This window comes from Coffea arabica, chromosome 1e (assembly GCF_036785885.1).
Source record: "Coffea arabica cultivar ET-39 chromosome 1e, Coffea Arabica ET-39 HiFi, whole genome shotgun sequence".
In the NCBI taxonomy this organism is placed as follows: domain Eukaryota; kingdom Viridiplantae; phylum Streptophyta; class Magnoliopsida; order Gentianales; family Rubiaceae; genus Coffea; species Coffea arabica.
The window spans coordinates 12,668,939-12,682,818 of NC_092311.1; positions in this window are offsets into that span (position 1 = coordinate 12,668,939).

Sequence of the window (13,880 nt, forward strand, 5' to 3'; positions counted from 1 at the left end):
TCCATGATCACTCTACCTTCTCATCGAAATCAAATTTCAATATGTCAAAATTGGGTCATACCTCCGATGTTTGATGAAGATGATGATAGTGAGAAAGAAAATATTTATCATATTTTTGTCCATGAGATCGAAAAGGAGGATTGGCGTCATCTCATCGTAGATTACCTTAATCATGGGAAGTTACCAGAAGATCCCAGGAAAAGAGTTGATATACGTCGTCGAGCGCCACGTTACATTTACTATAAAGGGACGCTTTACCGAAAATCATTCGATGGGGTGTTTCTACGATGTCTTGGAGAAGATGAGGCCATGCAAGCAATGGAGGAGGCTCACTCTGGGATATGTGGTGCTCACCAATTTGGCCCGAAATTACACTTTCGCATTAAAAGAATGGGATACTACTGGCCAACAATGGTGAAAGACTGTATTGATTTTGCTAGAAGATGTCAAGCTTGTTAATTCCATGGCAATTTCATCTGTCAACCTCCTGAACCGTTGCATCCAACTGTAGCTTCTTGGTCGTTCGATGCTTGGGGTTTGGATATAGTTGGACCGCTTCAAAAATCTTCTGGAGGGCACATTTTCATTTTGGCGGCAACAAATTATTTCTCAAAATGGGCCGAAACGGTTCCTCTAAGAGAGGTCAAAAAGGAGAATGTAGTAGATTTCATTCGCTCGCACATCATTTATCGATATGGGGTCCCGCGTTATATCATTACCGATAATGGTAAACCTTTTTGCAATGTAGCAATGAACAAGATTTGCGAAAAGTTTCATTTCAAACAATACAATTCGTCCATGTACTACGCTGCCGCAAATGGATTCGCGGAGGCATTCAACAAGACCTTATGTAATCTGTTGAAGAAAATCGTGAATAAATCGAAAAGGGATTGGCATCTTCGAATTGGAGAAGCACTTTGGGCATACCGAACTACTTTTCGAACTCCCACGCAAGCGACCCCATACGCGCTTGTTTACGGTGTTGAAGCTGTTCTTCCACTTGAGTGTCAAATACCTTCGCTAAGAATTGCAATTCAAAAAGAACTCAGTGAAGAAGATAATGTTCGTCTTCGCCTTGAGGAGTTAGAAGCACTCGACGAAAAGAGATTGGAAGCTCAGCAACGGATTGAGTGCTATCAGGCTCGCCTTTCGAAAGCATTCAATAAGCACGTTCGACCTTGCTCTTTCCAAATTGGAGAATTAGTGCTCGCCGTTAGGAAACCAATCATTCTCACTCATGGCGGACAAAGAAAGTTTACTCCTAAGTGGGATGGTCCATATATTGTTCGAAAAGTGTATACAAATGGTTCATACAAGTTGGTTGCTGAGGATGGATTAAGGGTTGGCCCCATCAATGGCAAGTACCTAAAAAGATACTATGTATAATCGGAACCACGGGATGCTCTTGGCCCGCATGATCTAAAACTGTGGATGGCAACCAGCAATAGTGTAGTATGTGGTTAAACTGCTGAAACACTCCACCAAATCTAAGGTGGTAAACAAATAGATACTCCTGACCCGCATGAGGTTAAAGTGCGAATGGCAGGAACTACGTGTGACTTGATTCCCTTGTTGGGATACGTAAGCAGTTTGAAGGGCAACTTCTAAGTTCAGTTACACCACTCCAAATCAAATCCCTGTTCCTTGCAAAAATAATCTTCTCTTTCAAAAAAAAATATAAAATAAATAAAATGCTCCATTTGAGTTCTTGTATCTTAAAAAAAAAAAAAAAGATAAGGAACGGAAAGCATTTTATTATTTAAAAAAAAAGGGAGAAATTCATTACATGAAAAAAAAATTGAACAAATTCAGAAAAAGACATGGTGAAAAATCTAAATGTCAAATTTGTAATCCACTACAGCTATTTTGCATGATTCAAGTGCAGATTTCATGTTTTCAAGTTCCTTCACTGCGTCATCGGTCAAGATGCCGGTACTTTCAATAGAAGATAACTCATCATGTGCCCGGGTTACTTCAATCCGGATCTCCTCAAAAGTCTCATGCTTTTGATCGATGGTTGAGCTGATTTCCATTCTTTGTTTCTCCAAATCAATAAATTCCTGTTGCAAAGCTTTCTTCCTGTCTTCAATGGACTGCAACTTTTCTTCAAGACTTTGCAAGTGACAAGTTAGTTCTTCTTCCTTTGCCTTAACTCTCTCGAGTTGGACGGTCGCTTTGGAAAGGAGTTCTGTATATGTTTCTTTGCTCATCCTTTCCCACGATGAAGATGCCAGAGCATCATACGCTTCAGCCTTGGCAAACAATTCCATCAAGCGGTCTTTTAAAGGGAGACCATTGGTAGGATCCGTTCTTGTGATTTTCGCAATGATTTCCTCTGCACATTCTTTTAAAGAAGAGATCTGCTCAATTGGAGTGTCAAGAATCTGTCTGCGAAAATCCATCCACAAACTCTGCAAGTACTTTCTTCGATGTGCCTGGATCAACTTTTGGCCATGAAATTCTGAAACCAGTACTACCTTAGGTCTTTTTCGAATTTCGTGTGAACTAGTCAGCTCCTTCTTATGCAGTGACGAGGTATCTCCAATGGGGGCAGATTGTCTTGGAGTACTGATAGCTATTTCGTCACTTTTGTTGTTTGAGATTATATCATCAGCTTCGAGTTCGGGTGGTGAATTGTTACCAACACCTTCTTGACAAAATTCAAGAAACGGGGGCTGAAAAGGAAAAAGTTACAACAAAAAAAAATTATTATTAAAAAAAGGAAAAAAAAAAGGATGGAGAGATGATTACCTTAAGTGGCGACACTCCAACCAACGATGGTGTAAAGAAAATCTCCTCCAAATCAGAAGATGTCCTCTTCTTTGATCGGTTCCAATGACGGTCTTGACTATTACTACCGCTCGCCTACGAATGAGTTGCTCCTCGGGTAGATCCGATACCCTGAACTTGAGTCCCTTTCTTTTCTATAACCTTAATAGAATCACGATCGTCCACCGTTTCAATTTCGACATCTTCTTCTATGTGAGTCACGGATACGGATTTTGAAATTTTGGACGGCGTCTTCTTTGTTGTAATCACTGGTTGCGCCTCTTTGATGGCCTGTCGAGAGTCCTTGGAAGACTTACTTTTTGTGGCAATATTTTTCGAGGGACTGTTAGTAATTTTGTTCTTCAGCAAGGTGGATGAGGTAAGACCCGTTACAATCTTTATAGCTCCATTATGATGCACTGACTCGTTGGCGGAGGTAACCCTACCCTTTTTCGATGATTGCTGAGGGATCTTAACAGTGAATTTTAAAGAAGTTGAAGAGACACTATTTGACCGAGTCGACCACCAGGCATCATAGTCTTTTGTGATCAATGGATGCTTCCTATGTGTGAGTATAGTCATCCGAGATCGCGTCTGCGTGCGAACTGAAGAATCTCATAGTTGAATAGTCTCACCCAAAGTATAAGTGTGAGTGATCTCTTTCAAGTTGTTGGGGATGTCCTGACAGAAACCGAATTGTCTGCTGAACCAGCAAGGATTATATTTTTCAATAATGAAAATATTGTCCTTACGTAGAGTTAAATGGCAAGAGCGTTGACTAACGAAGTAACTCGTGAGTCTTGATGATAAGGATCCGTCATCGAACAAAGCCTTTTCTTCATTCTCAGTCCAGCACAATTTAGGAAGCATCAAAGGATTCGTTTCTTTGAAGATCTCCTCAGCTTCCAATTGGCCATAAAATATTGCCATTTCCTCACCACTAAATCTTGTCATGCGCGCGTGGTGGCTACTCACTTGATGATTTTCGTAATATACATCGAAGTATTGATCAATCCAAGCATAAACGTAATGGATTGGAAAAGTTACCCCACATTCTCCAAAGTTAGGGGCGTGGACGATCTCCCTTAACCCATGATATATGCTCGCAAGGACGGGAATTGCAAGACAAAATCTTATCCCTGTAGCCATTAAGCATGCAACCTTGAAGACACTTGGGCGAATACGATCGACCTTTTTGCTTGGCAAAAGGAACTTGCAAATCCAACACGCTATGAATGCCGCAATATAGGTTTCCTTTCTTAGAGACCCTGGGATACCCAGGGTGTCAAAAGGGACATTGAAGTCATTCGTATCGGCAAGGTCGTAAGGCTCCACGCTTCCAGAAGGGTTGTAAGTCATTTTTGCTTTAGATGTGGTATTCCTTCTATTCGCTCTACTCGGAGGAGCCCTATACCTAGCCTCTCCTTTGAACCAGAAGCGAATCCAGTCCTTCATCCATACCTCTTGGTCATTCGTCAAAAGGTGGTAGTAGGTGGAAAAGAGGTGCCTGCAACTCTCGAGGAGAAGTGGCTTCCCTTCTTTGTCACGAGTGAGGAGCTCCCGCGCCGAAGGAACAACTTCAATTAAAAAACGTGCCATTGATCGAAAGGCCACCAAGTCGATAAAGGTCCCAAAGTGTGATGAACAACTCCCCAACGGGCGTATGGAGTGTGTTCGTCGAGGGACACCAATATTTGAAGAAGACTCACAAGATATTTTCACAGCGGTCGTAGGAGTATCTCGACGCGTAGACGGCTTCAAATATGCCAGCGCGTGTGAGTACGTTTTTATACCTTCCAAGCATGTCCTCAACCCACTCCCAATAATGGGAGGTGAAGCACGCCTCACCGAAAAAGGACGAAGGGGTTTTCCATGTAGCTTTGTCAATATTGAATCCCACGAACGGAAGCGTGAATTTGGCTATTTCTGGATCTCCATTGTGAAGAGACGAGTTTAACACGACCACTTCTTCTTCCCTCGACGTAGTGGAGAAAGTCGACGGTGCCACCACTTCCTTAGTCCACTTGCTAGTCCAATTTTCGAGATGAAAGCATCCTTCGAGGGGTATGAAGGATTCAGCGAGCGGGCCGATTACTGGTTTGTAAACATGTAGTGACAAACTCTTTGATTGAGTTCCTCCCCGTTCATCCGTCAGTGAAATATGCGGCAGTGGCACGGCGTAGTCCTTAATTTGCATGATTGCTGGAATTTTGAAAAAGAAAGTATTAAACAATGAAGGGAATTTCTTACAAAATTTTAGTAATTAAATTATCTAATCGGTGGCTCTCTTCAAATCCTCAAAATTGTTTCAAGCTCCTTTTCAGGCACGAGATGAGGTATCTACAAAAGAGCAAGTTAGTAAAGTTGAGATATTGACATGGACTGGGGCAACAAAAAAAAAAAAAAAGATGGAGGTCAGAGTTCTAGCAAAAAGAAGGGAAATTTCTGCTCAAATATCATATTTAATATTGTCCCAATAGATGAGCAAAAAAAAATAAAAAAAGGGCTCAAATACTATATTTGGTATTACCCTTATAGATGGAAAAAAAAGGGCTCAAATACCATATTTGGTATTAAAAAAAAAAAGAAGCTCAAATACCATATTTGGTATTAAAAAAAAAAAAGGGCTCAAATACCATATTTGGTATTACCCTCATAGATGAGCCAAAAAAAAAAACAAAACAAAACAAAAAGAGGCTCAAATATCATAGTGGGTGTTATCCTAGTGGTTGAAAAAAAAAAAAAAAGGGTATCGGGCAGGTGGCATCAACTTGGTAGAATCAGCCGTCAAATATTCCTACTCTGATGCAAGAAAAAGGGGTGCCATCGATATGAAAGGGTACGAATATTTATGAGCAAGAATTGGAGGTAATTACCTTTGTTGACCTTGGTTCCTAACTTTTGATGATTACAAAACAAATGGATGTTGCTAACATCTCCTCAAAGGCTTTTTCAGAAATAAAACAAATCAGGTTCAAAGATTAAGCACATTTGAAAAAGACAGAGTATGCTGAACCTATCGGACGCTCAAGAAGACAGTACCGAACGTTCGATAATCATTGCACAACTTCGGACGAATGCTTCGGACGGCCAATAGGATCCTTCGAAGTCGACGAATCTATCGGACGCTGAATATGTCTCTACCGGACGTCCGATAGAAACAAGATAATTTCTCAAATCTCTTTGTTTGCTGTCGGACGCACAAAAAGCTTGCATCGGATGTCCGAAAGAATTGAAGAAAATCTCTTAAACTCACTGCCTGCTGTCGGACGCATAAAACAGGGCTATCGGACGTCCGACACTCCAACGGCTAGTTGACTCTTCAGCTACTTTCTATCCGTTGAAAACATTAATAAGGCACTTTCTTGATCCTATATAAATAGTGTTTGGTCAGATATTTCAAACAACTTTGGCACACTGAAGATACAAAAAATCTAGAGTGATTTTAGTGAGAAAATACTCTTCAAAGAATATTTGTAGTCTTAGTGGTGTGAGGTTCATTGTAAGTTTTTCATTTGTGAGTGAATACTTCATGAGTGTAACTCTGTGAGGGTTATCCTGAGGGATAGTAAAACGTCCTGACTTGACCGAGTGGAGTTCGGGGCAAGGAGGAGGTGAACCTTCCTTTGTACACAAGAGTGATTGTAATTCATCAACTTGAAATAACTTGTTTAAATTAACCTACAAGCTCAAGAGGAGCTGCGTAATTAATTGGTTTGCTATTCTTTCCTTTTTATTTACTTATTGTTACGTTTGTGTTCTTTAAATTGATTATCTCTTCTACTCCCAAACAGTCTTGCTTTCTTGTTAATTGTCTCATTGGTTGTCTTCGGACCTTACAATTGGTATCAGAGTTTGGTCTCCTAGAGATTAAGCTCAAGCGGTTTAGGAGTAAAGATGACAACCAACAATGCTATATTTTTTGAAGGACATTCTGTCATTAGACCACCTATGTTTAATGGGTCAAATTATGTGAGTTGGAAAGAAAGAATGATTATTTTTTTACAATCTATTGATATTGAATTGTGGTTTATTATTAGTGAAGGTGCATATGATGTCTCTTTAATAGATGAAAATACTCATAGATCTAGACCAAAAACAAGGAGTGAACTGACTGTTATGGATAGAGCTCATCTCACCTTAAATGCAAAAGTCATGAATGTGTTACATTGTACTTTAGACTCAAATGAATCTATTAGAGTCAAAGGTTGCAAGTCAGCCAAGAAAATTTGGGATAAATTGAGAGAAATTCATGAAGGTAGTGAGAATGTTAGAGAACAAAAGAAATCCATTCTAGTTACCAAGTATGAATCGTTCAAGATGGAACCTCATGAAAACATTGATGAGATGTACTGTAGATTCAATGACCTCATTAAAGATTTAGAGGTGCTGGAAAAAGAATATTCTCTAGGTGAGAAAAATAGAAAAATCCTGAATGCCTTGTCCAATGATTGGGAAAATAAAGTGACTGCTATTGAGGAGGCTAAAGATTTGAATACTATGCCTATTGAATCTCTTATTAATTTTCTAATCTCTTATGAGTTGAAATTTAAATCCAAAGTGCAAGAGGAGGAGGATACGAAAGTAAGAAGGAGTATTGCTTTAAAAGCATCTCAAGATGAAGATGATTCTGCCTCCCTAGATGAAGAAGATGTGGAAGTTGATGATAATGATCTTGCTCTCATCACAAGAAGTTTCAAGAGGATTCTCAACAAAAAGAGATTTAGAAGAGGAGGATCTAGCAATTCAGATTCTAATCAATTCAACAATGCAAGAAATAAAGGAAGATATGAGGCCAACAAAAAGCAAGGTGACAAGTGCTTTGAATGCGGCCAACCTGGACATTATGCAAGTGAGTGTCCAGTGAAGAAGATAAAAGGTGAAAGAAAATCCAGATTCAATAACTTCCAGTTCACATGGAATGAATGCAACTCCAATGGTGAAATTGAAGAGGAAGAAGAATCTGCTCAATTGGCTTTCATGACCATTGGAAATGATGAGATAACAACTTGTAACTCTCAATTTGAAAGTGATGATGAAACTGATGATGATCTTGAATCTTTTATTATAAAATTGCATGATAGTTTGAAAGAATCTTATGCTAGAAACAAGGAGTTAAAACAGAAAATTAGTTTTTTGCTTCGAGATAATGCAAATTTTTTTCAACAAAATAAAAAGTTGAATGCTGAAAATGATTTCTTCAAAAAGAGTGAGACTGCTTTACACTTTGAGTTTGATAGAAAAATAAAGTTTTGTGAATTGTTTAAAAGGGAACAAGGTGATTTGAAAAGAAAAATGGATGGTTTAAATGAGTTGCTCCAATATAAAAAACAAGACTGTTTTCAAAGTAATAAATCAAAACCTCATTTTGGCACTCATCAGATAAGACTGAATCAAAATGCAAATGAATTTGCTATCCATAGGAAAAGGCAAGTCAGATTTATTAAACCCGTTCATGTGAATAACTCTTTGGTTATGTGTAATTTTTGTTGTCAAAAAGGTCACATGAAAAGTGATTGTTATGTGAGGAAAAACATGAGAAGAGGTATGAAATACATGTGGATAGTTAAACATGATGCTAACTCTAACAAGTTGGGGATATTGGTAAAATTGATGAGATTCTTGTTCATAATGCTTTTCTGTAATTCTTTTTTGAAGTTTCTGATGCTTAGAACTATTTTTTTTCTTGATATTTTTGAATATTACTGAATTTATATGATGTCAAAAAGAGAGAAAAAAGAATAATGCTGATCTTATGATGATTTGCTGTGATTGCTGTCATTTCTCTGTTTTTTATTTGGATTATTGGATTCTCTGTTATTGTTGCTGGTTTTTGGTAGCTGGTTTTTACTCTCATCTTATGATGACAAAAAGGGGGAGAAATGGATGCTATGTGTAAAGGGGAGTTATTCTGAATTCATAAGTTTAGATGCATTGTGTGAGGGGGAGCTTATGCTTATATGCTCAATTTTTTTTTCTTCCATCCATTGTTTTGTCATCATCAAAAAGGGGGAGAATGTTGACCTTGATTCCTAACTTTTGATGATTACAAAACAAATGGATGTTGCTAACATCTCCTCAAAGGCTTTTTCAGAAATAAAACAAATCAAGTTCAAAGATTAAGCACATTTGAAAACGACAGAGTATGCTGAACCTATCGGACGCTCAAGAAGACAGTACCGGACGTCCGATAATCATTGCACAACTTCGGACGAATGCTTCGGACGTCCAATAGGATCCTTCGAAGTCGACGAATCTATCGGACGCTGAATATATCTCTACCGGACGTCCGATAGAAACAAGATAATTTCTCAAATCTCTTTGTTTGCTGTCGGACGCACAAAAAGCTTGCATCGGACGTCCGAAAGAATTGAAGAAAATTTCTTAAACTCACTGCCTGCTGTCGGACGCATAAAACAGGGCTATCGAACGTCCGACACTCCAACGGCTAGTTGACTCTTCAGCTACTTTCTATCCGTTGAAAACATTAATAAGGCACTTTCTTGATCCTATATAAATAGTGTTTGGTCAGATATTTCAAACAACTTTGGCACACTGAAGATACAAAAAATCTAGAGTGATTTTAGTGAGAAAATACTCTTCAAAGAATATTTGTAGTCTTAGTGGTGTGAGGTTCATTGTAAGTTTTTCATTTGTGAGTGAATACTTCATGAGTGTAGCTCTGTGAGGGTTGTCCTGAGGGATAGTAAAACGTCCTGACTTGACCGAGTGGAGTTCGGGGTAAGGAGGAGGTGAACCTTCCTTTGTACACAAGAGTGAATGTAATTCATCAACTTGAAGTAGCTTGTTTAAATTAACCTACAAGCTCACGAGGAGCTGCGTAGTTAATTGGTTTGCTATTCTTTCCTTTTTATTTACTTATTGTTACGTTTGTATTCTTTAAATTGATTATCTCTTCTACTCCCAAACAGTCTTGTTTTCTTGTTAATTGTCTCATTGATTGTCTTCGGGCCTTACAACCTTCAAAATTGTGGTAGAAGCAGAGACCAGATTTTGCAGACGGCTTGCACGAGGTCAATGCAGTAGAAACAAGTCACGAGGAACGAGCAGTAGCCTGATAACACTAGCAGAAAAATAAGAGGCGGTTCACCTTTGGAGTGTGGGTAAATTAATGCCTCAAACCATCGGGTATATATAGCAGATATGCGGTCCATATTCAAGGAGGATTCTGGTAAAAGGTGTTTCAATTTGAGGTGGCAAAGGGCTCGTTATTTGCGGCTCAGCAAGTTAATATGTCAAAGCCGAGAGAGTTGACTCACAAAAGAAATTGGTTTCTTCCTGTTTAGTGCAGTGGGACAAGGAGAAAGAAAGGGACGTACAGTTCCGACTCAAAAGGGCTTTGGAGAAGAATTGTTTTTGCAATAAACTTCCTCTGCGAGTTGGGTTTCTGAATAATTGTGTCAAACGGTTCCTCGGGTTTCGAATGTGTTCAGTGGGGAAGTTAATTGGTTATTCCATCAATGATTAAGTACCACAAAAGTATGGAATTGGTCTAAGATAGCAAATGTGAAGCTACTACGTAAATTGATTCGGCCTCGGGAAATTGAAATCACTGGAGCATGCAATCATCATTCTATGTTATCAATTAAGGGCCATGACTAGTAGCTTCATACGTTTATGGATTTGAATTGAAGATTAATGTTGTCTTGCCCCTAGGCCAATCGAATTAAGTTAGAAAAAAAATGTCGAAACTCGTTCACTCAAATCCCGCTTTAATTTTATTCATGAACAAGTTTCGAGGAGGCATTTGTAGACAATGAAATTTTAATTAAATTCTAAAAAATTACCATTGGTCCATAAATTATTTTTGTGGCTTATTTCTATCCAATCGGGTATTGCCACATGTCATGTACACTTGGAGAAATTGGTTATTAAATGGCCAATTATGTTTCGCCACGTGTCAAATTGAGGTGTTCCGAATCAATTCAAATTGTAGGGATATCTCCACCAGCCAAATCATATCGTGTCACATGTCTATTGGATAAATATCTAAATATTTATTTCTTATTAAAGGGATAATATTTAGAGTTATTTAATCCAAGTATATCTCTTATATACTGCAATAGCTTGGCCAGTCAAACGGCGCCACGTCACGCGTCCCCACGGGTTTGGTCAATCGAGGAATTGTTTATCTCTTTATTAATAAAAATAAAATGAAGAGATAATATTTGACTGGCACAGTCCTAATATGACTGCACGTCTTGCAAGACAAGTAAAGTAGTACACAGATTCTCAACCTCTACCTCTTGCTATAGCTATAAATAGGGGTCTCTCAACCAAATCAAGGGACACACGGACAGAGACACAGAGATATCAAGAGGCATCTCATACACTCAAGTATTGAAGCTCCAAGCTACGAAGGTCTGGGTCTCAAAACTCCTCAAGTCTTCCGCATATCAAGACTTGAGCCTTCAAATATTCTCAAGTTCTTCAAATCTTCCATATCAAGATTTGAAAGAATCGGTGGTTGATCCGAGAACAAGCTGCGAAGCCCTTGGATTGGGGTTCGAGGAGAAGAATCGAAGGAAACTCTCCATAAGTTCGAGAAACTTCCAGAGATTGTACCCACATATTTTTCTAAATTTATATATTACATATTTGTCGTGTATTTCTTTTTCTTGTTGTTTTGCAGACTTGAAATTTTTATCGCATACAGTATTTACCCTTTGTATATATAATTAAAATAAAAAAGTTGGAATTCTTCTTTTTATTCACTTTAAGAGTTCCAAAAACATAAAAATACAAGGGATTTCTCAAATTTCTTTTTTCACACTTATTAATACTAGGAAAAGAAAAAGAGATAGAAAAGAAGGAGACAAAAAATTAGATTTTACAAAGAAAAAAAAAAAAGAAAGATTCCAACATTATCATATTTACTTTAACGTCATCGGGATTAGGATTGGAATTGGGTGATAAATGAAAAAGTAAAGTAATTTTAAATTAATAAAAATATTGAATTATTTCTTATTTGTATTTTTTTTAAAAAGAATTGACCTCTCTCTCTCTCTCTCCCTCCTTACCTTTCTATTCTTTTTTCAATATTAATAAGATTGACAAGAAAAAAGAGATTAATACTTTGGCTTTTTTTCTTGATACTAAAAATGGAGAACGGCCACTTTAAATTTTTTTATTATTTTTATTATACAAAGAGGAGGGTACTTTCTTCTAAAGTTTTTTAACTTACTAAATTCGTTTAATGGTGGAATAAATCACCTAAAACATAACTCTAGTAGTAAATTGATAATAAGGTTATAGTTTATGGGAGGTAAAGTGATAATAATTTTAAGGGATAACCATATCTTTTCACTTGAATTAACAAACTTTATTAAGTTTGACTATTAGCTTTATGGATAAAGTGACTAAAAAGTAACGTTAATGGAGAAATTGATAATGATATCAAAAGCCAAGAGGGTAAAGTAATAATAACCCAAAAGGAAAAGCTCTGAAAGTTTACAAGTTGAATTGTCATATACTTCATAGTTTAAGGCAGGAAGTGTAAATTTAAAAAAAGTATTATGGAAAAGTAACAAATAAATAATTACTAGATAGATATTATTTATATAAACAAACACTACGTTGTTTGAATTGCGAGTTTTCAAAGAAAATTTCCTTTTAGAGAAAATTCTATAGGTATCATAATTTGCCATTGCAGTCTTAGTGGCAGTCACAAATACAATTGATTCTCATAGGTCGGAATATCGATCGTGCATCAAGTGATATGATATCTTCACATATAAAGATTTTAAAAATTTTACCAGACTATTAAAATAGAAAATACACTGATAAGTAAAATGAACAGATTAAATTTGTTAACTATCTACATATATCCACCTAAATATGGATAATAACTAATTTTATGAAAATAGTAATACTGTTTTAGATGAACTTGGACCAAAACATGGAACTTCATTTGGGCCAAAATTACATCCTCATAGGCTATATATCCATACAGCCTGCTTATTCAAAGACTTTCTTGTTATCTACCAACAAGGACTTTCTCTTTGGATTCAAATGGGCTAACTTTTTTGTTTCTTAAACAAATTTAGCCCATAACTCGGTTCCCTCCACGGCTCCACCACCAAATTCATCGTTCTCCTTCCCCGACCAGTCTTCCATTCCCTTTTCCTGTTCCTCTTTAGCCATTCCCCTGTCCTCTGTATGTAATTTGAACGGAAACACTTCTGAAAACTCAATTATTTAATGATTAAAGCTTCCTCTTTCGTCTCTAATTTGAATAGAAACACTTCTGAAATTAGAGCTTCCTCTTTTGTCTCACAAATTACATCCTCAATCCACGCAAGTGTTGTATTATTAAGTGGGCAGATGTGAGCTGGATTGCTTGATTAATATCTTTCCAAGTTGTGTGTTTCCATTTTCTAAATCTGCGTCATCTTGTCTGCTTCCGGATTGTGCCATGGTACTTTGTCGCGAAGTTTTTTTTTTTTTTTTTTTTTTAAGTTTCAAATTCGGATAACCGAGTTGACTCAGTGAGACTCGCCCGAGATCACTGATTTCCTTTGCAACAGAGCAAATCGAGGCATATCGGCTGAGTTCTCGGTGTCATGATTCTTTATCTGTGAATTGAATCAATGCATCAGGTGTCGTTTTCGTACCGGCATAAACTGTTCCGGCTACAGTCCCTCGGACGAGTTGCAAACCGTACTCCGTCGATGCTAATTTGTTTATTATGTTTAGGAAACTCTTTAAGAATAATGGACTGTTTGGCAAATGAGTGTTTTTGGTATTTATTTAAAACTTTACTGTAACTTAATTGATGATTAAAGTTGGAGGAAAAATTTTTAAAGTATGTAAATTTTTAAATATATAATTTAAAAATTTTTAAAAATTACTATAGTTAAAATTATAGCAGATAAATTTGACTAAAAATTTGTTTACCAAACAGGTCATATAGTTTGATTGTAATATGTATATATTTTTTTTCAATCTTACTCTTATAATTTTAAAATTTGAGTTTGATTAATAACATGTATATGATTAAAGAAAAAAAGGAAAGAGTAGAAGGTGCTTTGATTTTGTTAATATAAAAATATTTTGAAATATTGTAAAATAAAAAGTATGATATTTTAATG